This window comes from Pseudonaja textilis, unplaced genomic scaffold (assembly GCF_049901715.1).
Source record: "Pseudonaja textilis isolate UNSWEBS1 unplaced genomic scaffold, rPseTex1.2 PTEXSCF20, whole genome shotgun sequence".
In the NCBI taxonomy this organism is placed as follows: Eukaryota; Metazoa; Chordata; class Lepidosauria; order Squamata; family Elapidae; genus Pseudonaja; species Pseudonaja textilis.
This window is the reverse complement of record NW_028262864.1, coordinates 307,111-334,177: the sequence shown is the minus strand read 5'-3', so window position 1 is coordinate 334,177 and position 27,067 is coordinate 307,111. Positions and strand designations below refer to the sequence as shown.

Below are 27,067 nucleotides of genomic sequence, written 5' to 3'. Positions count from 1 at the left end.
ATCAATCCAAACTTATATGTCCTCATATCATTATTAAAAAATCATTTGACTATAATTTTATTCATTCATACTTTATGAGATAACTATAATTTAGGTAATTTATTCTATAACAAATCATATAATCATACCAAATCTATCCTAAAAAACACTTTATAGATATGATGTCAAATAACAAAAGAAAAAGAAAAAACAAAAATATTCCTTATTATCTAACATTCTAAATATTCTATTATTGTATTATATCATCCAACCATTGATAGAAAAGGTCCCAAATTTTATAAAATTGTTTATCTTCTTGCTCTCTAATTTCAAATGTCAATCTACTCATCTCAGCACATTCCAATATTTTCTTAATAATTTCTTCCTGCAATGGAATTTTGTCATTTTTCCAATTTTTAGCAAATACAATCCTAGCCGCAGTTAATACATTTACAATCAGATATTTCAAGTCTTTACTATATGCATCTGGTAAGATTCCCAATAAAAAGAACTCCGGTTTCAAATCTATGTGTTTCTTTGTCATTTTTTCCAACCACATGCGGATTTTAGTCCAGTATTTTCTAGCATCTTCAAAAGTCCACCACATATGGTAATATGAGCCAGGTATCTGATGACATTTCCGGCATTTTTCAGATTTATTCTTGAACATTCTTGCTATTCTTGTCGGGGAAAAGTGCCACCTGTAAAACATCTTATACAAATTTTCTTTATATGCTGTTGACATTGTCATTTTATAATTTTGAGACCACAATTTTTGCCATTTGTCTAGATCAATCCCATATCCAAAATTCTTCCCCCAAACAATCATCGTTTCTTCAACTTGTTCTTCTTCTAGTTTAATTTCTAATAAATATCCATACAGTTTTTTAATCACCTTTTCATCAGTATCTGTTGGGTATAACATTGATACACCAACTAAGTTTGGGTGAATAAATATATAAAACCAAGGTTTGGGTGTTTGTAACTTGTAGCTTTAAGCACCAAACTGCTTGTAATTAACTAATTAAGGGTGCGGTTACAAACGGCAATAAAAGGGCAGTAAGAGAAACGTAACTCTCTCTCTGCTTGTTTTGTCTGCTTGCTACTGTTTGTTTGCTACTGTTTGCTACAACTGTTTGAATACCTGAACGAAAGGACTATTTCATTGATGTGCTGATATCCTGTGAATACTCAGCGTTGTCTTCAAAAGGAAAGGTATCAGAGGAGAAGATATCTTTACAAGCAGATAAGGATATAGAACTGACTAGTGAATGGACTAAGTTACTGAATGGATATATTTGTGAATGACATATGGACTGATTGACAATGTTTAAACTCTAATTGGATTAAACAACTATTTAAACTACAAAAAACAGTGTTTGTCATCAGTGTGTGTAAACTCTAGGGCCCTTCCTCTCTCATTTGGCTGCCTGGCTTGACTGCTGCTGCACATTCTGTTTTGGGGGTTTGTCCCCAATCACTAACAGTACCTGTCAAAATCTTATCTAAATCAGTCAGTTTACCATAGAATCCCTGTTTTAGAATCTTCATCATACCTTGAATGTATTTGCACATATGAAAACCAATTCATCTTTATACCTTGTTCCTCTAAATTTTGCATCGATTTAAGTTCACTCTTTTCATCCAATATTTCCCCATATCTAACTGTTTGTTCCTTCTTATATATTATAGGATAAGAAAAAGCTTCAATAGTCGATAACCAGACTGGGATTTTCAAATAACATTTTCTCTTAATTTTCTCCCAATTCAACCACAAAGACTCCCGTATGTAATGTCTTCTAAAATAGCCCTGCGATTTAGTTCCCTTATACCACAGAAAAGCGTGCCATCCCAATAATAAATCATGTCCTTCTAATGTCAACAATCTCATCTTTCTTAATGTTATCCATTCTTTAACCCACATCAAATTTGCAGCTTGATAGTACAACTCCCAATTAGGCAAACCAAAACCTCCTCTAATTCTAGCATCTTGTAAGAGTTTTAGCTTTATTCTCGCTTTCTTACCTTGCCATATATACTTCAACACAATTTTATTTAAATCTTCAAAATAATCTTTTCCGAGCCTAATTGATATTGTTTGAAACAAGTATGAGATTCTGGGTAAAATATTCATCTTGATTGTTGAAATTCTCCCTATTAATGACAATTGTAGATTTTCCCATTTCTTCAAATCTAAGGCTATCTGTTGTTTAAGTTTAATATAATTATTCTCTTTTAATGTACTACATCTTGATGTCAAGTATATCCCCAGATACTTGACCTTGTTTGTGACTTGAATTTTCAATAGGTCTGCCAGTTCTTCTCTTTGTCTTAGTAACATATTCTCAATATTCTCTTGCTTATATAGTTGCCTGTAGAAGTCTCGAATAATTTCCGTTTTCTCCTTATTACTGTGGCAAACTTGGCCTTGATCATCTATCTATTAACTGCGATATTTTCCTTGATTCTTTCTCCTTTCTCTTGCTAGCCATCTACCTGGTTTATTTGCATCTTCAAAATAGTTCTGTTTAGCACTTCTAATTTTCTGTGCCAGTTCTTCTTTCTCTATTAGACCCATTTTATGTTTAATTATGTCCAATTTTAGTTTAATATCTTTTTTCTGTGGCGTTTTCTGTAGTTCTTTTTCAAGTCTTTTATACTCATCTTCCAAGACTTTAGTGGCTTGCCTTTTCCTGATATTCTTTTTTCTTATGTAGTCTATTATCAAGCCTCTAGCATATGCCTTCATTGTATCCCAGACATTCTGAATTGAAGTATCTTCTTTTTTATTTTCTCTAAAGAAAAAAGCCAGTTCTTTCTCGATCCATTGTGTAAAATCTTTTTCCTTTAAAATAGTATTATTTAGCGTCCATCTCGATCTTAATTTTTGGCCTTTCCATTTAATTGTCATTGGATTGTGGTCTGCCCAAGTACTTGTTTCAATGTTTATTTTTTGAATATTAGATATTAATTCTGTTAAGATCCAAATCATATCTAATCTGGACCATGATAAATGTCTATTTGAATAAAAAGTGTATTGTTTAGTTTTAGCATTTCTTTCTCTCCATATATCTTTTAAATTTAATTCATCTATCATTTTTAAAAAGGATTTAGGGAGAGTCTTTCTGTTTTGCTTTTTTGTTATTGCTATATAGTCCAGTTTATTGTCCACAAATCCATTAAAATCTCCCATCATAACTATATTGGCATAGTCCAGACCAATTATTTTCATGTGTAATTTTTTATAGAATTCTTCTTGTTTATCATTTGGAGCATAAATTGCAATCAAGAGTGTTTTTATATTATTGTCCATTATTTCCACCATTAATACTCTTCCATCTTCATCAGTATAAATCAATTTTGCTGGGATAGCCTCTTTAATGTATAAAACCACTCCTCTTTTCTTACATTGAGTCAAAGAAATGAATATTTTCCCTGATTTTTGGCTGTACTAACAATTGTTCGTGTTGTTTTTTAATATGTACTTCTTGTAAACAAATTATATCAAATTTTAATTTCTCTAATTTATGAAAAATTTTCCTTCTTTTAACAGCTGAATTTAGTCCATTTATATTCATTGTAATCAGTTTTTTCTCTTCCATGATTATATTTTGTAGTTAGGTTTGGCAGCTCTCGTGGATCTTGGTTCACGTTGTTCTTTGATTTCCACCTGTCCACCTACTGCGCCTTCTTCTTTTTCAGTCCCCATTTGGTCATTTTGGAATTCAATTAGTGAGACCTCTATTTCTGCCTCTTCCTCTCTCCTTCCAAAAAATTCTGTGTAAAAAAGTTCTGCTTTCTTGATTGAATTAATTCTGTGTCTCTGTTTTTGCCCTGTAAACATTAGTCCTTCTGGAATCAACCATCTATATTTCACCTCCTTTTTCAGTAGCATTTTAGTCAAAAATCGATATTCTCTTCTCCATCTCTCTTACTCTTCTAGGTATTTGTTTTAAAACCACAATCTCCTTGTCTTTGTATTTCAACGTCTTCTCTCTTGCCATTTGCAATATTTGTGTTTTAATGGATTTTTTGGTAAATCTGATGTGAACTTCTCTTGGTAAATTGTTTCTCATCGCATATCTTGTAAAGACTCGGTATACCTCATCTACTCCATCTATCATCTTTTCCTCTGTTATTTCCAAAGCTTTAGCCAGAATTTCTGTCATTATCGCAGCTAAATTTTGTCCTTTTTCTTCCTCTATATTTTGAAATCTGAGATAGAATTCTGACCTATCCATCTCCCACTTCAGCATCCCACTTTTATCTTGTTCAACCACTGTTAATCTGCTATCAATATTTCCAATCTTCTCCTCTCTTTATCTTCTTCTTCAATTTTTTGGAATCTCTCATCATACTTTGCCATCATTTGTTGGATATTTTCAATTTTTTCATCGGTCTTCCCTGTTTTTTGTTCAATGTTCTCTATTCTTTGTTCAGTGGTGTCTGATTTTGTCTTAAGATCTTGGACTCCTTGCATAATCATCTGCAGAGTCACTTTTTCTTGTTCTTTATCTTGCTTTAACATTGTCTGAATTAAACGTTGTCCTCCAGATGGTGGGGAGGAAGAAGTAGAGGTAGAGACACCAGAAGGTATGAGTTTCCTACTCATTTTGAACGATTCAAGACCTTCAAGTTCTTTTAGACTTTAATCCAATTGGTAAGGTAGCCAGTTATAATCCAAAATGAAAAATAAAAATAGTAGAAAGTAAAAAGCCCAATGGTAAAAAGCCCAATAGTAGTAAAGGAAAAAGGAAAAGAAGGAAAATTCTTCAGGTTCTTCTGGACCCTAATCCAATTATGAAATAGTCAATTATAATCCACAATAAAGAATAAAAATAGGAAGGAGGAAAAAGTCCAATAATAATAAAAAAAACAAAAGAAAAGTTTCTTCAGGTTCTTCACACCTTAATCCAATTGAGAAATCTCAGTAATAAAAAGAAACCAAAATAGACCAAGAACATAAATGGAAGAGCAGAAATCCCAATGAAAAAAAGGGGAAAAAAAGAAAAAGGAAAAATTCTGAGGCTTTCCCTTTAAAATAAAAAGAAAAAAGAAAAATATTGCAAAAATGAAAGTTTACAGTAAAGCTCTCAGTCTCTTCCTTTCCGGAGCTGTCCCAACTTCAGCAGCTTTGGGGCTGCCTCTCCGCCGCCGGCAAAAGTGACTTCTCCTGAATCAACCAGGGACTTTGCTGTGTCCCTGGGATCCACAGGATGTGCCCTTCGCGATCACCGTCTCTACGTGACGGTTTAGGTCCGTTTGGACCGGCCAGGGGCGAAGGTATCGGCTGCAATCTTGGAGCTCGATTGCAGACCGTACCGTGGCGACACCAGCTCCTCCCCTCTCCAAAGATTATTTCTATTTGTAACAATACTATCTTATGTACCTTTGCAGAATCCCTTTTATAATTAAGTTTTCACCCATTATCTCTAAACAGGCTTTCAATTCTTATGCCTTTCCCCTGTTTCTCTATATCTTATTTGTGTCCTTTATAACTTCTTTTCCTTTCCTTCTTCCCTCTCTTCTTCTCCCTCCCCTTTTTACCCCCTTGTCTCTACTTCTAATTCTCTCTTCTGTAATCCCCTCTTCTGTTGCTTTCTAATATTATACTTATTTTTCAAACTATTCTTCTTTTTTTGCGTGTTTTTTCAAATCTTAAACTTTCCATTCTCTTTCCCCTCTTTCCTTTTTTTTTTAAACAGTTTTATTAATTTTAACAACAAACAAAAACACATAAAACATAAAAACATCATCCTTTCCTTCATGAGTTTACAGACAGTGTGTTGGTTGGTTTACCACTTTTTTTTGTGCATCCATTTCATAGTCTTCATTGTAGTTATATTACATAATAACTCATATTATCAATCAACAATTATATAGCCTGATATCATTATTAAGCAATCATTTGACTATAATTTTGTTAGTTCATACTTTAACGAGATAACTATAGTTTACTTAATTTATTTTATAGCAAATCATAAAGTCATACCAAGTCTATCTTAATAGAATTTTATAAAGATAGTGTCAAATAAAAAAAAGAAATATGTATTCATTGTTTCCTAAGGTTCTAAATATTCTATTATTATATTTTATTATCTAGCCATTGATAGAAAAGGTCCCAAATTTTATAGAATTGTTTATCCTCTTGTTCTCTAATTTCAAATGTCAATCTACTCATCTCAGCACATTCCAATATTTTCTTAATAATTTCTTCCTGTGATGGTATTTTCTCATTCTTCCAATTTTTAGCAAATACAATCCTAGCCGCTGTTAATACATTTACAATCAAATATTTCAAATTTATATTGTATGTATCAGGTAAGATTCCCAATAAAAAAATCTCTGGCTTTAAATCTATATGTTTCTTTGTCATTTTTTCCAACCATATGCGAATTTTAGTCCAATATTTTCTAGCGTCCTCACAAGTCCACCACATATGGTAATATGAGCCAGGTATCTGATGACATTTCCAGCACTTGTCAGATTTATTCTTGAACATTCTTGCTATTCTTGTCGGGGGGAAATGCCACCTGTAAAACATCTTATACAGATTTTCTTTATATGCTGTTGACATTGTCATTTTATAATTTTGAGACCACAATTTCTGCCATTTCTCTAAATCAATCCCATATCCAAAATTCTTCCCCCAAGCAATCATCGTTTCTTTAACTTGTTCTTCCTCTAGTTTAATTTTCAGTAAATAACCATATAATTTTTTAATCACTTTTTCATCAGTACCTGTCAAAATCTTATCTAAGTCAGTCAATTTATCATAAAATCCCTCTGCTTTAGAATCTTTGACATACCTTCAATGTATTTGCGCATATGAAAACCAATTCATCTTTATACCTTGTTCTTCTAAATTTTGCATCGTTTTAAGTTCACCCTTTTCATCCAATATTTCCCCATATCTGTTTGCTCCTTCTTATATGTTATAGGATAAGAAAAAGCTTCAATAGTTGATAACCAAATTGGGATTTTCAAATAACATTGTCTCTTAATTTTCTCCCAGTTTAACCATAAAGACTCCCGTATATAATGCCTTCTAAAATAGCCCTGCAATTTAGTTCCCTTATACCACCGAAAAGCATGCCAGCCCAGTAATAGATCATGTCCTTCTAGTGTCAACAATCTAATCTTTTTTAATGTTATCCATTCTTTGGCCCACATCAAGTTTTCAGCTTGATAATACAACTCCCAATTAGAAAGGCCAAATCCTCCTCTAGTTCTAGCATTTTGTAAAAGTTTTAATTTTATTCTCGCTTTCTTACCTTGCCATATATACTTCAACACAATTTTATTTAAATCTTCAAAATAATCTTTGCCAAGCCTAATTGGTATTGTTTGGAACAGATATAAAATTCTGGGTAATATATTCGTCTTGATTGTTGAAATTCTGCCTATCAATGACAGTTGTAGGTTTTCCCATTTCTTCAGATCAAATGCTATCTGCTGTTTGAGTTTAATATAATTATTCTCTTTCAATGTAGTGCATCTTGACGTCAAGTATATCCCCAAATACTTAACCTTATTCGTGACTTGAATTTTTAATAGGTCTGCCAGTTCTTCTCTTTGTCTTAATAAAATGTTCTTTGTCAGAATCTTTGTTTTATCTTTATTTATTTTCAGATCAGCCATCTCACTGTATGTCTCTATCTTTTCCAATAGTTTTAAAGCTGTCTCTAGAGGATCTTCCAGAATGAAAACCAAATCATCCGCAAAGGCTTGTAGTTTAAATTCCTCCTTTTTGATTTTCATTCCTTTTATATTTTGGTCCTCTCTAATATTTCTATTCAACACTTCCAAAGTCAGTACAAATAGCAAAGGTGATAATGGGCATCCTTGTCTTGTGCCTTTTCTTATGTTAATAGAGTCTGTAAGTTCTCCCTCTATCATTACTTTTGCCGTTGGCTTATAGTATATGGCTCCCCCCTTTCCTTTTTTCCCTCACATAAAATTACTTGATCATTAAAGATGGCTTCTTCTTTGTCCCAATCTTCTTGTTCTGCAAGCGTTTCTTGTTGTTTCTCATAGTTCCAGATCTCCATTTCTAAGAGTTGAAATACAAAGCCAAAAAACCTCTCCCTTCTTGTGCATCTTCTTTGTTCTTTTTAAGTTCCATTTTCAGTTCTTCTAAAAGTGGTGCCATTTTAAACACTTTTAAACAACCACCCGATTGATTTTAGTCATTTAAATGCAGTAACCAAAAATCCAGAGATCACCAAGTAATCCAAATAATCCCAAGCTGTTTCTTCTTGCTTCTTTTTTCAACTTTCTCTTCCTGGGGTTCTACTATTTTGTTGCCAAGTTTCAGTTAAAATGTATCTTTTAGGAATCTTGTTGAGGTTTTAGTTCCAGGCAGTCTCCTCCATTTTTCTAGATCCTGCCCTTTTATTCTTTTTCTCTCCTTTCCTGCTTTTAAAAGCTTTTAAGTATCCAGAAATCTTTATTATCCCTTTGACATTTTATTTTCAGCTTAAATGCCTGTTGATGTCAAAGTGGATTTTTTTCTCAATTTCTTGCTTAAGTCTCTTAGCTGTCAGTATATAGAAGGAGGAGAAAAAACAAACCAAATCCTTTTCCTTTTCTCTCTCCTTCGCTGCTTCAAAATCTTCTTTGGGAACAATGTTATTTTTTTATAGTTTAAATACCAGGGTACCTTGCATTGTTGCTTTTGCAGTTTAACCCAGTCAACCAAGACTTTCACTTCTTATCTTCCTCCTGCACATTCTTTTCCGGTCGAGTTCTTCTTTGAGGTGGCCATTTCTGACCACTGCTGCAACCGCCTTTGGGAAAGTGAGTAATGGCCAGCTGAGGAGGAGAGATGTGGCTCTCCTCCACCCTGCTGGCAGTCTCCCCCCTCTTCACCACCTCTACGGGATGGCTTAGGCCCAAAGCCAGCCAGCTCGGGGCACTCTGGTTGCAAGCACGGATCGAAACTGCGCATGATCACGGTTTCGGTCTGTCAGCGAAGAAACTCAAACCGGAAGTCCTGCATTTATTTCATTTTTATCCATTTTATTTTTCTCTACTTTTTGGTTTATTGTTCAACTGATGGCATAGCCTGTGAAATTCTTACCTGTCTCACATGCCAGGGGTATGTGGGAAATCATCAGGTAAACACATCCATGTGACTGACAGGCAATGGCAGCAGAAATCACTAAGCAGCTACATTAAGACAGAAAGGTGGAGGCACCAGGGTGCAAAAAGCAGAGGATCTCATGGAGAAAAGAGCTGAGACATCCACCTTTCATAGAACTTGCACTGGTGCTTTTTCAAACTGACAGTGCAAAAATTACCCCAGCTCTACAATACTGGTGATCTTTTTAATGAGAAAAGTACTGACAGGATTTAAAAAGCAAATTCAACCATGTCCTTTTTTCGGTTTAATCAATTTTGCTAAACATGTCCCCAACTCACAATAAAATAGTGCCCACAACTCACAATAAAGCAGCACTGTTCTAAAATTTGAGGGGCTCCTACAAAAATGAGGGGGTCAATCTATTTTCCAAAGCACAACAAACAATGGATGGAAATTAACCAAAGAGAGAAGCAACCTAGGACTAAGAACAAATTTCCTAAGGGTGAGACCAACCAATGGAATAGCTTGCTTTTAGAAGTTGTGGGTGCTCCATCACTAGAGCCTTTCAAAAAGAGATGGGACAACTATTTGTCTGAAATGATATAGGGTCTCCTGCTCCAGCAGGGAGTTGGACTAGAAGACCTCTGAGGTCCCTTCCAACTCTATTATTCTATGTTCTAAATTGGGTGCTTCACATCAAAAGCAATACAGCTGGCTTGGACCACACATGTATTAAATTCAGGGCCTGTATGATCAAGCTGCATCATTGTCCCATTCTATATCTTTTCCCCCCAGGAAGAAACAAGAAATAGCCAACACTGCAGCTGCTATAAAATGTCTTGGGGAACTCCAGGGAGTATCAGCTGATCACAGAAGTGTTACTTAATATACTTTATAAAGAAAATGTTTGTAATCTTGTCCTTCTTCCTGAAGGGAAGAGGTTAATCCCATCCCTAGATGGGTGATTGGTGGGTTTCCTGGGTGTTTCCCTGGCCTAATCCTGTCAGTTTCTGTTTATTGACTTTATTCAAGGCATGTGTCAGCTGTTATCACAACTAAGTAGCCTGTTAAGTGGTTCTTGGCTGTCTGCCTGGAGCTATTCACTGAAAGGAAAGAGAAGGAACCCCCCCCCCCCTTTCACTTTATTTTCAGCCGGTTCTCCAAACTGCACAAGCAGTTAGCTACCAGTTTGGATGAACTGGTGTGAACTGGCTGAATCCCACCACTGGTTCCAGGCTACTAAGAATTTAGTTGAATATTGCAGTTCTCGTATGAACTTCCCAAGCTGTTATTTATCATTTATTTGGTTTGCATCAGAGACTGAAGTGGATATGAAGGCCTGACTCAGACAACAAGTGCCGCTTATCGCTTCTGAAATGAAACCTGGGTTTGGTCATATATTTTTCAACCTATCTGCATAAAAGGTAGTCCTCAACTTATGACCAGTCACTTAATGGCCAGTCGAAGTTACAGCACACTTCCCCAGAGCTACTTATGACCTGTTTTAAAGTTACAATTGCTGTACCCTTTCCCCAGTCACATGATCCCATTTGGGGCATTTGGCAACTGGCTCAACTTTAAAGAGATTAAAGAGAGTTGTAGTATCTCATGGTCACATAACCATGATTTGTAATGTTGTTTGAGTTTCCAGTGTTTATTTCCAGTTTCTGGCAAAAAATGACCTTTGGGGAAAATCCATTTGCATAAGGACCATGGCATTTGCTTAACCACCACCAAAAAAGGTCAAAAAAGGTCATGGCTTGACTTATGACCATAACAACTTACCGCCATAATTGCGGACTCACAAGGTATATAAATTGGCCTCATGGGAAGTGGAAGCCACAGCTGTCAGAATCCATAACTTTTGACTCGACACCAAATTCTGTATTTGTAGCTTGTGACAGCAAATAAGTGAAATAAATATTATTCTGTTAACTGGGTTCTGGCAGTGCAATGGATTGCAGAGAGGTGGCATGTCCAAATCCATATTTGGTTCAGTTCCTAAAAAACTCTCCAGAGCATAAAGTCTCCCGGATTTTAGCTGCAGACCACTCTCCTTCTTAGGCTCAGAAGATAATCAGCATGCAGCTGGAAGAGTTTTCCTTTATTATATCAGGAGTGGTTCAGTCTTCAAACCGGAACTGGAAAACAAAGCTAGGAGATACATTTTTCAGCATGTTTGTTGAATGGAAGCAAGCTGTGCAGAGGTGGTATTCAACCGGTTTGCACCAGTTCAGATGAACCGATAGTGGTGATTTGCCATGGGACCCCTGGCTGGCCACGCCCCCAACCCAGTCGCCTGGTCGCTCACTTGCCCTGGTCGCTCTCTTAGTGTTTCCTACCACATGGCGGCTGCAACGCAGCTCGGGTGGATGTCCTGCGTCTGCTGCACATGCGCACTGCATGTGCAGCTGCTACATATGCAGTGCGCATGTGCAGCAACTCCGGGACATCCGCCCACCTGCCCGTCCTTCTGGAGCACACTTTCTTCCTCTCCCGGCGGATGCGTCTCTTCCAGCCCAGCCCAGCCTGGCCAGCCAGCAGGTGGCCACATGTCCAGCTACCCCTTTTCAGCGCAAGAAGCATCCCTCAACCAGCCGACTGCTCTCCTCCTCCTTGGCCATACAGAACAAACAGGCAGAGAAGGAACAGAGCAGTCGGCCGGTTGCACTGAAAAAGGGGCGGCTGGAGACCAAAAAAGAGTCACCTCCAGCCACCTCTTTCGCAGCGCAAGAAGCCTCCCCCAACCGGCCGACTACTGTCCTCCTCGGCCATAAAAAACAAACAGGCAGACAAGGAGGGGAGCAGCCAGCTGGTTGTGCTGAAAAAAGGGGCAACTGGCGGCATTGGAGAAGTGGAGCAAAGCCACTGCAAGAAGCCTATAGCTGCCGCATGTTTTTTTCGGTGCTGGAGGAAGGAAGGTAAGGTTTCAGGCAGTCGGGAAAGCTGCCTAGCCTGGAGCTGCCAGCGGGGGTGGGGGTGGGGGTGGGGGGCTGCAGCACATGCCTCTCCTGAATTTCCCAGCCCCAAAAGCAGAAGGGGCGGGGAGTTCCCGCCCACGGCCCCTTTGTTGGACCTGCCGGCTTTTTTGGGCAATGCGGGACCAGAGACTGGCCTGGAAGAAACCTTGTAACGAGCAATGGTGCCGGGCACTTGGAAGTGTGTGTGTGTGTGTGTTTCAGGTGGGTCTCCTCTCCTAGCTTTAGAAGGAGAGAAGGAAGGAGGAAGGGAAAGGGATAGAAAGGGAGGGAAAGAGAGGGAAAGGGATAGAAAGGGAAACAGAGAAAGAAGGGTAAAGAGAGAGGGAGGGGGAGGGAGAAAGAGAAAGAAAAAGGGAGAGAAAGAAGAGAGAAGAAAGAAAGAAAAGGAAAGAGAAAAAGGAAGAAAAGGGATAGACAAAGATGGGATGGAAGGAAGGGAGAGAAAGAAAGGGAGGAGAAAGTGAATGGGATATATGAATGAATGGATGGATGGATAGATAGATGTAAGGAGGGGGGGAGGGAGAGAGATAAAAAGGAGAGGAAGGAAGGACACAAACCCTGGCTTCAGAAGATTCTTTGAAACAGCACAGCAATCTGGGGCTGGAAGGGATCTCAGAGGTCATCTTCTAGTCCAAGGGTCTTCAAACTTGGCAAATTTAAGACTTGTGGACTTCAACTCCCAGAATTTCTGAGCTAACATGACTGGAGGAGGAATTCTGGGAGTTGAAGTCCACAAGTCTTAAAGCTGTCAAGTCTGAAGACCCCTGTTCTAGTCCAACCTCCTGCTCCAGCAGGAGATCCTCACAGAATCATAGAATAGCAGAGTTAGAAGGAACCTTGGAAGCCATCTCGCCCAACCCTCAGCCTCTGGTTGCCTCGTTGCCACCAGATGGTCGGCCCCCACTTGTCAAGCCAAGAGAGCCCTAGTATGACCATCTCCATCATTTTTGGAGCTATTACGAGTCAGATTGATTGCCAGTGGTCCACTAGCTCTAGCCTCACTGGTTCAGTCAGGTGGGTGGTGTGGGCTCTTTACTCTGATCCCTAATTTCAGGACCATTGGTAAGTTAATCAAACATCTAGTGCAGCCTGAGCCTAGTAGGGCTTCAAAAGTGCCCTGAGTCCCTGTATTTGGGGCTGTGAGGCATATCGGGAAGGTGAAAGGGTGGATAGGCTCACTATCGGGTTGTTTTCCTCTTGTCCTCACTGTCATAGGGTTCCGGCGATTGCTTGTCATCAGCTGGAGTTCCTCACCTTTTGGCTGGGTAGAGAGGGACCTCTACAGCCTGGAGGGCTTTTCAGGACTTGTTGGCAGCATGCCTGGGGCTTCATTCCAGTTGCAACCTGGGTGGTGGCTCTGGCTTTGGTTTGGGAGCTGGAGTTGCACAAGCTGATGCAAAGTGGCCTATCCATCCACATCTATAGCATTTCAACTGGCCTCGGGAGGGATGGTCTTGGGGCTGGCTGGGTTCCCCCGGCATCCCATTGGCCAGGTGGTCTCCCATCTGGTTGTCCTTTCTCTCTAGGACCCAGTTGCCTTTGCATGTCTTTGCCGTGCAAACCACAGTCAATCTTTATGGCTACTTGAAACCAGTCAGAGTCAGTTGGGAATCTCCCGATAGAGAGTGGCTTGGCTAATTTGCTTGTCTAGGCTTTCTCTGAAAAAATGGACTAGTAGCTCCTCAGGCCAGAACGGTAGTTTTCCCATGACCCTTCTGAACTCATGGATGTGTTCTTTAATGGGTTGGCCTCTCTGCTTTAAATTCTGAAACTCATTCTCTACATATTGATCCTCCTCCACCTCCTCAAAACTGCTTTCTAGCTTTTGCAGGAATTCATTGATGTCCTGCAGCTAGGGGCTCTCCTCCTATGGAGGGCTGCTAGCCATTCATTTGCTTCTCCCTCTAATCCAATGGTGATGGTGTTCATCATGGTTCTATGTGATGGGTAGAGGTGTCCATAATGATATAAATGGACTCCTGTGAAGTCAAGGAATAGAGCTAGCTGATAATGGGTCCCCAACGAACTTCCCCCTGAATCTGGGTGGCTCATTCAACACTGCCACTTCCTCGTCTTGTTGGGCCCCATCTGCCTGTGCTTGGTGTGCTTGTTGGTCTCCATCAGCTCTAGCTCATGAGGTGGGGCTCGCCCCCCTTGGGCAGTTAGCTTGTGGTATGGGGGAGCCACTGGTGGCAGCCTTGGGCTCAGTTTCCTTCCTGCGGGTGGAGAGGGGTGCCTGCATTCTCGTCTGCCTCCCCATTTCTGGTCAGGTAGGTGCACGTGGGTACCCTGGGGTTGCTCTGTGGTTAGGTCCAGCTTAAACTTAGGGCTGGTTAATTGGAGCTTACGGGTTGGATTTGGCTTCTCCCTTCTAGGAGTTTGGTTGCACTCCCCATCTCTTTCCCCCTTTCTTTTGGGTGGCACAACGGCCCCACATTGCGAAGGGTGGCATGGTCAAATCCCTCCCTCAATTTCTCCAAGGATTCACCTAGGGTCCCAAGTAGGGATTTGGGGGTTCTGACCTCTTCCCACTCCTTCATCCACTCCAGTCTTCCTAGTTCACTTATGGGTTGCCCCAAACGACAGGAGCTAGGGTGGGGGAATTCGGCCTCAGCTGCTTTGGGGATTTTTTTCCACCAATTCTCATCCTTTTCCACTTCAGTCGCTGAGACAGGCATCCCAGACGACTTGGTTTCCATGGTCAGAGACAGCTGCACTTGGGTTCTGATTGGGCTGCTGGTTCCTGGAATTCCCTGGATGGGGGTAGGATCTGCCTACTTCTGGGTTGCAGGGAGCAGGCTTTCTTCAGAGACTTCGCCCTCTGCCATGGTGGCTTGAGTTTCTCACCCCAGGTATTGGAGAGCAAGTGGAGAGTCTGGGACTCAGGTATCCCAATCGTTTTTGGTTAGTTTTGGGAGAGCTGGCTTGATGTCAGGGTTCCAACAAATGCCCTAATAAAATTAGGAGTCTCAAGCTGCTTAGCAAGAAAAATCCAGTTGTTTATTAGGAGCACCATGTCAGCATGACCTAGGTGAAGCCAGCTCTGACTCGGCAGCAGGTCAGGAAAGCTTTGTGAGTTGACAATGGGGATATTACAATAGTCATAAATGTGAAAAGTGGTCATAAGTCATCACTAAAGGTCTATGGAGATTCTTAGTCATCCAGGTCATGGTTGTCCCAAAGACATCTGGACTTTCTGGTTTTTCTTTGAAGACTTTTCTCTGAGAGAGCTGAAGAAGCTTCTTGGATGAAAAGCGAAACATCTTCAAAGAAAAACCAGAAAGTCCAGTTGCCTCTTGAAAAAGCACCTTTGGGAAGGTCATAAGTCACTTTTTCCAGTGCTGTTGTAACTTCAAACGGTCACTAAATGAACTGTTGTAAATCGAGGACTAACTAGTTTCTTTGTCTGGACATCAGAATGTCTTCTGTTGACAAAAATGATCTCTGGGCAACTAATTTTAAATAATTGCCTATAAAAGAAATATCTCCCAGTTGTGTTTCCTGCATGACTGCTTATGAGCAGTGAAGCAGCACGTTACTGCAATTTCGTCCTTTCTTACATATCGGAGAAGATCACAAAATCTTGTTCTTGGTGGGCTTCCATCTGAAGGAAGCAGGGAAATAACTTACAATAGTGGGCCCTGCTGCAGAGGAAGGGGGACAATATATCACCCCAACCTAACACGTTTTAAAGGTACTGGGACCGCAGTTTTTCAAATTTCTAGCCAACGTGCCTGACTCAGGGTTGAGAAGGTTGCAATGAAGAATGCCAATGATAGCTCCAGTTGGATGGAGTGGTCCTGTCTTAGTCTTTTCATTTCCTGACTCTGCAGTCAGTTTCAAAGGTCTCTTCTAGCCTTGGATGACTCTCTGCCTAGATTCACACCCTACTGTATGCCATAATGTACAGGTAATCCTCGAGTTAATAGTCATTCATTTAGCGATTGTTCAACATTACAAGGGCACTGCAAAAAGTGTCTTATGACTGGTCTTCATACATATCACCTTTACAGTATCCCCATGGTCATGTGATCAAAAGTCAGGTATTTGGCAGCCAACATGTATTTACAAGGCTTTCAGCATCCTGGGGTCATGTAATGGCCATTTGTGACCTTCTCAGTTGGCTTCTGATAAGCAAAGTCAGTGGTGAAAGCAGAATTTCCTTAACAACCATGTGATTCACTTAACAATGGTGGCCAAAAAAGGTTCTAAAATTGGGCATGACTCACTTAACCACTGCCTTGTTTCACAACGGAATTTCTTCTGGTCCTACAATTGTGGTCATAAGTCAAGTACTACTTGTAGCCTATTCAGTTTTATCTTATGGTATTTTGCAGATGCAGCTATCATGACTATCATTATTTCTGTCTTTGGCTCCTGTGTGAACCAAAGCAAATGTTTATTGAACCAGCCATTGCTGAATAGTATGAACCCAGGCTCTGCTTCTTAAAAACCCCAAGGGAACTGGTCACTTACGTACAGTGGCAACTCTGAAAACCTCCCCTTACCTTAATTCCTGAGGTTTAAAGCAAGCCATATGAGCGAGAATTGATGCATGCTTCTGTGTTTCTTGTTCAGGTAGAGGAAATTCGTGGCTGCATTGAAAAGCTCTCAGAAAACGTGGAGCTGGTAAAGAAACAGCACAGCGCCATCTTGGCTGCCCCCAACCCGGATGAGAGTGAGTGAAAGCCTCTTTAGCAGCCATTGCATATGCGTCCTCAGCCGCTCATACATACACACTGGAGATGCCCAGTGCTGTCTAACCAGATCCTGTGGGAGAGGTAGGGACTGCATGTGTAAGTCCATCATTTCAATCATCTCTCCAAATTGCTGGAAATGTGGCTGCAAAAGACAGTCAGTGAGATTAGAGAGCTAAAAGAGGGGGGAAAGCTTTTTCTCCTCTACTCACAAGGCTAGCAGTGGTGTTACTCACAGAAGCTTCAGGCTGGAGATTTAGAATCAGTAAAAGGGCAGACATTTGTATAAAAACATACACAAGTAGTCCTCAGTTAGGGATCCTTGGTGCTCTCTGAGCTTGCTTGTTTTCTTGCAGATGTTTCATTACCCTAACTAGGTGACATCATTAGTGCTAGTCCTGATGTTACTAGTTAGGGTAATGAACGTCTGCAAGAAAACAAGCAAGCTCAGAGAGCACCAAGGATCCCTCATTTCAACCCTGAGCTACAAATATTCTCTTTTATTAGTCCTCAGCAATCACACATTCAGGAACCATTCATAATTAGAATAGCGCTTATGACTGGTCCTCAAAGTTCTGGCTGTCCTAATACACCAGCAGTCACATGATCATGATCTAAATGCTTCTCAGCCGGCTCACACTTATGATGGTTACAGAGTCCCACAGTCACATGACCAATATTTGTGACCTTCCCTGCCAGCTTTCCACAAGCAAAGCAGTGGGGAAGCCAGCAGGAAGATTGCAAGTTGTTCTGGTAAATCTCCCAAACCAGGTAGAAGTCACCCCAAGCCTTTCCCTTGTGCTTTGTTGCAACAGCCCCTTGCATACACCTGTGCTCTCCCACCATATGGAAGCAGCAAATTATCTGCCTGTCAGTCTCCTTGTGAGTTGCCTAGAACTTGCGCCTTCCTGCCAACTTTCTCATTGACTTTGGTTGTTGGAATCGAACAGGAAATTGCTAGGAGTTCCTCACTCAACAACCTGCAAACCTTACTGAACAAGCAGTGGGGACTTCCGGCTGTACTTCAGTTGGAGTGAGGTCTGCGATCATCCACGGCTTTGCCCCGAGCTCTACTCATTGGAGGGTCCCAGTTAGGACCAGAACGACCCTGGAGGGGTGGTGAAGAAAGGGGGACCACCTGACAGGTAGAGGAGAGCTGCATCTCTCCTCCCTGGCAAGGGAAACCCCCTCCAAAGATGAGCTGTATAGTGGTAGCCAAAATGGCTGCCATAAAGAAGGGAGGCAGTCTGAAAATCGAAGACTGTGCTGGAGCAAAGAAGCAGTGAATAGTGTGTGGACTGGGTGAAAATACTTTGAGCTACAAAAGGTAACCCCAATAAAAATAACAGGAAAGAGATCTCACAAAAAATTGGACTGGCAGCGATTTTAAAGTTAAAGAAAAATTTGGGAAACGTAAAGAATTTATTTTTTAAAACTTAAATGGAAGGGGAATAATTCAAAGAGAAAACTTTCACAAAAAAGAGCATAAAATTGGAATTAGTGATAGTACAGGATTTGGCGTTGGATAGGCATTACTTAAAATGCTGACATTGACTGAAAAAAAAAGAAGAAAATAATAGCTAACATTTGAAAATGTTGGCAAATCTGATGAAAGTTTAAAGAAACGGAAAAAAAGGTAGAAAGTGAAAACTGGAATAAGAGTGCCGCCTGCTGTTAAAAAAATCCTGTAGATCTCTTAAACCTTATGACCTATTTAATGTGAATTTAAAAGAAAAGGAATTGTATTACAACAAGACCCCAGAAAATTGGAACATTAAAATGAAAATGGTGGAGGAATATATGAAGATACTACCCCTGGTTTTTTTGAAAAGGAATAGACTGATTAAACTTGGGAAATAAAGACTTAAGGAAATTGGTCTTATAGATTGAAGAAAAACACTGGTTTAAATTAAGACTGTGGGACAATTGGATACTGGGACACAAAAATAAAATTAGCAAAATAAAAATGAGTGAAATATGCAAAGAAATAGTGTTGGAACTTCAAACTATAAAAGAAATGATAAACAGAAGCTTGGACTTATGGAATAAAATACAGAGCATGGAAGAAAATTTGGAAATGGTGATGCAAACTACAGAAGAACAAGGAATTCAGGAGGAGGAAGAGTTAAATAAAAGCAAAACCAGCAAAACAGGGCAAAGAGAGCAACAAATAAAACAAAAGGACAAAAAGGAAATCAAATTTTAAATGTTAATGATTGATGTAATTAATTAAGGGGAGAATATTTTGAAAGTAAAGCAACAGGAAAGGAAATTACAGAAAGAAGATTTGGAGATAACTTGAAAAAGAAACAGTGAAATGCAATAGAGAAGGGGGGAATGAACAAGAGAAAGGGTCAAAAAAATGATAGAAAATGGAAGGCAAGCCAGGAAGAGAATAACTAACATAGTAAGGAGAGTAAGAGACAATGGTTGAAGAATCAGCCTAACATCAATACCCAGGAAGATACTGGAAAAAATAATTAAAAAAACAGATCTGCCAACATCTAGAAACAAGTAAAGTAATAACTAGCAGTCAGCACAGGTTTGTTAAAAACAGATCACGCCAAATCTTATTTCATTCAACACAGTGACTAAATTAGTAGACGAGCAAAATACTGTGGACGTAGTATATACTTAGATTTCAGCAAGGCATTTGACAAAGTAGACCACAACCTACTTTATGGTAAGCTAGAAAAAAGTGGGATAGATAGCACCGCCACTAGATGGATTCGCAACTAGCTGACAAACCGTACTCAAGGAGTAGTCCTTAATGGGTCTAAGTCTACATGGAGGGAAGTAAGCAGTGGGGTGCCACAAGGTTCCGTCTTAGGCCCAGTACTCTTCAATATCTTCATTAACAACATAGATGAGGGAATAGAAGGGGAACTTACCAAATCTGCAGATGATACTAAGCCTGCAGGAATAGCTAACACCCAAGAAGATAGGCTCAAGATACAGATGGATCTTGGCAGACTAGAACACTGGGCTGTATCTAACAAAATGAAATTCAATGTAGAGAAAAGTAAAGTTCTACACTTAGGCAAGAAAAAACAAAAGTACACATATGGACTGGGTGAAACCAGGCTCAATAGCAGTAACTGTGAGAGGGATCTTGGAGTCTTAGTGGACAACCAGCTAAATATGAGCCAGCAGTGTGCAGCAGCAGCCAAAAAAGCTAATGCAATCCTAAATTGCATTAACAGAGGGATACAATCAAGATCAAAGGAAGTATTAATACCACTCTATAAAGCCTTAGTAAGATCACACCTAGAGTACTGCATCCAGTTTTGTTCACCATGTTATAAAAAAGATGTTGAGATTCTAGAAAAGCTACAGAGAAGAGCAACCAGGATGATTAGGGGACTGGAGGCTAAAACATACAACGAACGGTTGCAGGAACTGGGCATGGCTAGTCTAAGTGAAGAGAAGGACCAGGGGAGACATGATAGCAGTCTTCCAATATTTGAGGGGCTGCCACAGAGAGGAAGGAGTCAAGCTATTTTCTAAAGCTCCTGTAGGCCAGACAAGGAATAATGGATGGAAACTGAACAAGGAGAGATTTAACCTGGAAATAAGGAGAAACTTTCTGACATGTAAGAACAATCAACCAATGGAACTGCTTGTCCTCAGAAGTTGTGGGAGGGCCATCACTTGAGACTGTCAAGAAGAGATTGAACTCCCATCTGTCAGAAATGGTGTAGGGTCTCCTGCTTGGGCAGGGGGTTGGACAAGATGACCTACAAGGTCCCTTTCAACTCTTGATTATCTGTAATCTGTTAAGGGAAGGATAAGGATTCCACATGAATGGGTGCTTTATTAGTTAAGATATACAATTATTGATTTTGATAAATCTGGAATTAATACTCATAGAATTATTATTAAAGATATATAAAATATTAACTAGAATAAAAACAAGGATTAATATTTTAATTGGAATAAATATGGAAATAAGAATTTACCATAGGATAGTTATTTAAGATACATAATTGTTTAAGGAATATACAAGAAAACCAATATGATACTATGGGGAAGGAAATGCCATGTGGAACCTGATGAAGAACATATATGTATATAGTATATGGTAATAGATAAAAATGATTATATTGTTATTAGAATATATATGTTAAATGAAAAAAGATGGAAAGTATGCAATAATGTAATGAGATTAGAGAGGGACTTAGTTTTTAAAATATAATAGTGGCAAAATTAATATGAAAAAGGGGATAAATACTGGCTAATATAAATTAAGATGAATTTAGGAATGATTAATTGAATTATATAATTTGATAAAAATTGCAAATATGATTACAAGAATATGTATAAAATGATATTAAGAATATAGATATGAGAACATATGAGAATAATGAATGAAAAAAATGGTAATAGGTAATATGAAATCAGATAAGAAAGTTAATAGTTGGAATATGTAATTATGGTCATGTTTGCTTTTAAATGTTAAAGACCTGGAACCACACTGTTCACCCAAAGATACCGTATATTTAAAGAAATTAAAATAAAAACTATTGGCAAAAAAAAAGCAGTGGGGATTGTCAGGATTGTGCTGTTACACAGTGATATAGTCACTTGACATTGGACTTTATGACTGCATCACTTAGCAGTGGAAATTCTGGTCCCAATTACCATCATTAGCCAAGGACTACCTATACTCAAACTGGGGTTCTCTACCATCAGGTATAGCGATGGCCACCAGCATAGGTGCTTTTAAAAGGAGACTATTTTAGAGGGTACTAGTCTTGATAGCTGCTTATTACCTCCAGCATCACAGGGAGCATATCTGAAATACCAAGTTTTGGGGAATGTCAAAGAAAGGAGGGGTACCTCTCTGTACTAGGTTTTTGAGTTGAATGCACCTGATTGACCACTGTGGGATGCAGAATGCTGGATTAGATGTCTTCTTGACCTGACCCAGCATAGTTTTCTTTGGTTGTTAAGCTTCAGCGTCCTCTTATTGTTATTCATCTTGCAGAAACTAAGCAGGAATTGGAGGATCTCACAGCCGACATCAAGAAGACAGCCAACAAGGGGAGAGGGGAGGAGCTGGCGTCGCGACGGTACGGTCTGCAATCGAGCTCCAAGATTGCAGCCGATACCTTCGCCCCTGGCCGGTCCAAACGGACCTAAACCGTCACGTAGAGACGGTGATCGCGAAGGGCACATCCTGTGGATCCCAGGGACACAGCAAAGTCCCTGGTTGATTCAGGAGAAGTCACTTTTGCCGGCAGCGGAGAGGCAGCCCCAAAGCTGCTGAAGTTGGGACAGCTCCGGAAAGGAAGAGACTGAAAGAGAAAACGTGTCGGCCGGGTGAGAATCTTTTTTTTTTTACTAATATTTTGAGACTTGAAAGGGCACTCTAAGTACAAGAAGAAATCTAAGACTTTTTACAAAATTGAATAAGTGGCGATTTTTAAAGGGAGACGTCAAAGTGAGGCTTGGCTTTTTATTTCTTTACTTTTTTTTACTGGACTCTATCATGACTTAGCAGTTAACTGGACTGAATTTTCCTTTATATATATTCTTTTTTTCTCTTCTCCTTTTTGATTTTTTAATTTTTTTAGATTAGAGGCTCCCTTTAGTTACTTTTCTTTATATATATATATGTATATACTTTCTCTTTTTTTAAAACCTCAATTACGTTTTTCTGGGAAGGGAGGGGGAAAGTGAGAACAAAGAAACTTTGCAACACTGCCAACTAGAGGCTTGAAAATATTTTACTTGAAGTGGAGAGAACTGTGAAAGTCTCCTTCTCAAGGACATTTCAACTTGATAAGATAGAGGGAAGAGCGCGGCAGAATATTATTACAGGTGTTCTTCTGGACTTCTATCAACAATCTAACACTTGAAGCTTGGCTTTGAAGTTTGTGGAGAAGAGAGTCATAATAAGAGCCTTGGGTAATTAAATAAAGTGCAGTGTGCTTTCTTCTATTTTCTTTTAGTTGTGTTACCCCTCCTTACCAGCTTTACTGTAAACTTTCATTTTTGCAATATTTTTCTTTTTTCTTTTTATTTTAAAGGGAAAGCCTCAGAATTTTTCCTTTTTCTTTTTTTCCCCTTTTTTTCATTGGGATTTCTGCTTCTTCCATCCATGTTTTTGGTTTATTTTGGTTTCTTTTTATTATTGAGATTTTTTAACTGGATTAAGGTGTGAAGAACCTGAAGAAACTTTTTTCTTATTTTTTTTCTCATTATTATTGGGCTTTTTTCTTCTTATTTTTATCCTTTATTGTGGATTATAATTGACTATTTCATAATTGGATTAAGGTCCAGAAGAACCAGAAGAATTTTTTCTTTTCCTTATTCCTTTACTATCACTGGGCTTTTTAATCTCTATTATTGTTATTTCCCACTTTGGATTATAATTGGCTACCTTACTAATTGGATTAAAGTCTAAAAGAATTTGAAGGTCTTGAATCATTCAAAATGAGTAGGAAACTCATACCTTCTGGTGTCTCTACCTCTACTTCTTCCTCCCCACCATCTGGAGGACAACGTTTAATTCAGACAATGTTAAAGCAAGATAAAGAACAAGAAAAAGTGACTCTACAGATGATTATGCAAGGAATCCAAGATCTCAAGACAAAATCAGATACCATTGAAAAGAGAACAGAGAATATTGAACAAAGAATAGAGAACATTGAACAAAAAACAGGGAAGACCGATGAAAACATTGAAAATATCCAACAAATGATGGCGAAGTATGACGAGAGATTCCCAAAAATTGAAGAAGATGATAAACAAAGAGAGGAGAAGATTGGAAATATTGACAGCAGATTAACAGTGGTTGAGCAAGATAAAAGTGGGATGCTGAAGTGGGAGATGGATAGGTCAGAATTCTATCTCAGATTTCAAAATATAGAGGAAGAAAAAGGACAAAACTTGGCTGCAATAATGATAGAAATCCTGGCTGGAGCCCTGGGAATATCAGAGGAAAAGATGATGGATGGAGTAGATGAGTCTTTACAAGATATGCGATGAGAAAAAAATTACCAAGAGAAGTTCACATTAGATTTACAAAAAAATCCATTAAAACACAAATATTACAAGTGGCAAGAGAGAAGACGTTGAAATACAAAGACAAGGAGATTGTGGTTTTAAAACAAATACCTAGAAGAGTGAGAGAGATGAGAAAAGAATATCGATTTTTCACTAAAATGCTATTGAAAAAGGAGGTGAATTATAGATGGTTGATTCCAGAAGGACTAATGTTTACATGGCAAGAACAGAGACACAGAATTGATTCATTTGAGAAAGCAGAACTTTTTTACGCAGAATTTTTTGGAAGGAGAGAGGAAGAGGCAGAAAAAGAGGTTTCACTAATTGAATTCCAAGAGGACCAAATGGGGACTGAAAAAGAAGAAGGCGCAGTAGGTGGACAGGTGGAAATCAAAGAACAACGTGAACCAAGATCTATGACAGCTGTCAAACCTAATTACAAAATATAATCAGGGAAGAGAAGGGGCGTTGGTTCTTACCTGATACGCTTCTTTTCGTAGAGCTGTTGAGAGTGTCCAGGTTGGGAGGAGCTCCAGTCTCGGCTCTCACAGGCCGAGCTTGAGATTCAGGCACGCCTCTCACCATCACATGGTCCTCCGGGCGCGCCCCAGTTTTGCGAAGACGAGAAGGAAGGTCCTGTTCTCATCTTACTCAGGAAAAAAATATTAGTTTGCTCGGTCGAACAGCAGGGTTTCCCACCAGACGGCCTACGGGTGGGGCTGGACACTCTCAACAGCTCTACGAAAAGAAGCGTATCAGGTAAGAACCAACGCCCCTTTTCCATAGAGCTGTCTCGAGTGTCCAGGTTGGGACATACCAAAGCTTGGCTAGTCCTGCGGGCGGGCTCCCGTCTGGAATGGGACCTCTCCTGGAACCCTGATGACCCGCTGGAGGGCACGCCAACAGGAGAACCCCTCGGAGGTTGGAATGCCTCAACGAGAGGGCCTGATGAAGGAGACGGGGCTGTCTAAAGGTAGCCCTGCCGGGATGCCACAGATGCTTACTGAGACCGTGGGGCAAGGGAGACTAGGTAGAGCGGCCAAAACCTTGTTAGGGACCCGGTACGAGGAGCCGGGCAGAGGCGAGGATGGAAGTTCCCCTGAAAAGACCTAGCCAGAGTGAGGGGAGGCGCCCTCAATAACCGGAGGGTCACCGTTGCGAGGGTGGCAATGGGACGCCCTAGGGTGTTATGGGATAGACCCTGTTGGGAACCCCCTGAGAGAACTCCAGGTCAGAATGATGGAGGGAGACGTAAGGAGTTCCCAAACTGTGACCTGTGCTAGTGGGGACCAAGTTTGGTTCCGCCCAGAGCGAGGCGGTCGGCCCTGCTCAAGAGCCAACTGACCGAGGACCGCCCCAGAGGGAACTAAGGGTAGTAGTGAGGACCAGGGCAAGGGGTCCGTGTATCTGGATTATGAGGCTGTGGGCGGGGCCCAGAGAAGGAACCCCAGCTAACATGGGGTGGGGATAAATGTGTTGCCGGCCAGATGCCCTGGGGCAAGGTGAGGAGGACAAGGGTGCTCCAGACTATGAACCTGCGTCCGGGAGCCGTATGGTCTACCGGGAGTCTTGGTATGGAGAGGTAAGGCAGATATGAGGATTAGGCTTCCCCAACAGTTTGGGCAAGGCTGAAGAGAAAGAGATTTTGCAGGAGTTAAGTGTCAGAGTGGAGCCAGACTAGGCGAGAAGCCTGAAGAGGATTGGCTTTCTTGCTCTCCTTCTCCTCGTCTTTATATTTGTTTCTTTCTTTCCTTTTTTTTTTTTTTTTTTTTTTTGGGGTGGGGGCAGCCACCTGGGGGTGACTGCATTATCGGGGACGACGGAACGAACCTCTCCCGGATCCCCGGGAGGGCTTCCTGGACGAGGTGCCTCCGGACCTGTCTGGTTCCGATCGGTCGGGAGGCCTGTAGGGAGATGATTGGTAGTACCTGGGGAAGGAGGAAGAGCGGGAAGAACCTTGGCGAGAAGAGGGAGAGGAACCTCTGAAATCAGACCTCCTAGCAAGAGAAGGGAGATATTTGCGCTTGTTGCGGGTCTCGGCCAGGAATGGGTCGAGAACCGGTCCAAATAGCTTCCCCCAGAGATGGGGGCTGATGCTAGCTTAGCCTTGTTTTTACGTCCGCCTGCCAGTGGCGGAGCCAGAGAAGGCGACGGGCAGTGACCTGGGACGAGATGGCCCTGGTGGAGAATTTTGCAGCCTGGAAGGTGGCGTCTGCAGAGAACTCGGCTGCGGCCAGGATCTTGGCAATATCCTGGTGCGCTCTGAGATTAGCTGCGGGGACGTGCTGCTTGAGCTGCTGGAGCCACTTGATGGAGGTTCTGGTGAAAAAGACGCGGCCGTGGAGGCCCTGACCGCCCAGGCATCAGAGAGATGAGCGCGGCGCAGGGCCAGTTCAGCTCGTTTGTCCTCGGGCTGGAGAGCTTCGAGGGACTCGCTGGGAGTTGAGCGGGAGGCCAGACCTACTACGGGCTCGGTCCACAGGGGGGATCGAGCAAGGTAGAGAACTGCGGTTCAAGATTGAAAACCGCTTGTCCTGGGCGTTGGGAGGGGAGGAGGCCCCGAGGAGGCTAGCTGCCTTGAGACCATGTCAGAGAATATGGGTGGGACAGGAATCACTTGGATTCCACCACAGGCTGGGAGAAAATGGAGTCGGGAGGAACCCCGATGCCGCTGGGTTGGGTGGGGGGAGGGTTCAGGCCCGAGGTATTCCTGGCCTTGAACAGGAGGGACCTAAATAGATGTGGTTTAAACAGCCCCAGAAACGCGGGCTGGCCTGGAGAGAGGCCCTCGTCCTCCGACATGTCCCCTTCTGGGGGCTTGCTCCCAAGAGGAGTTCACTGTCTCGACAGACCCCAATTCGAGATCCTCCTCGTCCCCAAAGAGGGTAGGGTCCCCGAGTTCCTGGGCTTCCATCTCCTCCATCTCCAAGGGCAGGGTCAAGTCCCCGTGGAGAGCTACCTGACCATGCGAAGTTGCTGATCCTCGAGCCTCGGGGGCCTCAGGCCTAGGGGCCAGACCGGTCAGCTGCTGAAACTGTTGTGCTATCCCGTGCCGGATGGCCAGCTCCATCGCTCGTTGAGATTTTCGGGATTTCCACCGTGGGGGTGGGTGAGGCTCCTCCGGGCGCAGACCTGCAGCAGCGGGGGGGAAGGTGGCCTCAGGGGCCTGTCCAGGCTGCGATGGAGAGGCAGAAGCAGGGGAGGAGGGAGGATGGGTGGAGGTAGAGGGAGTGGGATTGGAAGGGTCCAGAGGCACAGAGCTTGACTCCTTAGAGCGTCTGTCAATCTCCTTTTCAAGGGCCCTGTGTCGCCTA

General features: G+C 41.1%; 1 pseudogene; it reads left to right on the top strand.

Annotated features, from left to right (window-relative positions):
• The first annotated feature begins 14,219 nt into the window (after positions 1–14,219).
• The window catches only part of LOC148123732 (syntaxin-1B-like), a 130,450-nt pseudogene continuing 117,602 nt past the window's right edge, over positions 14,220–27,067 (top strand).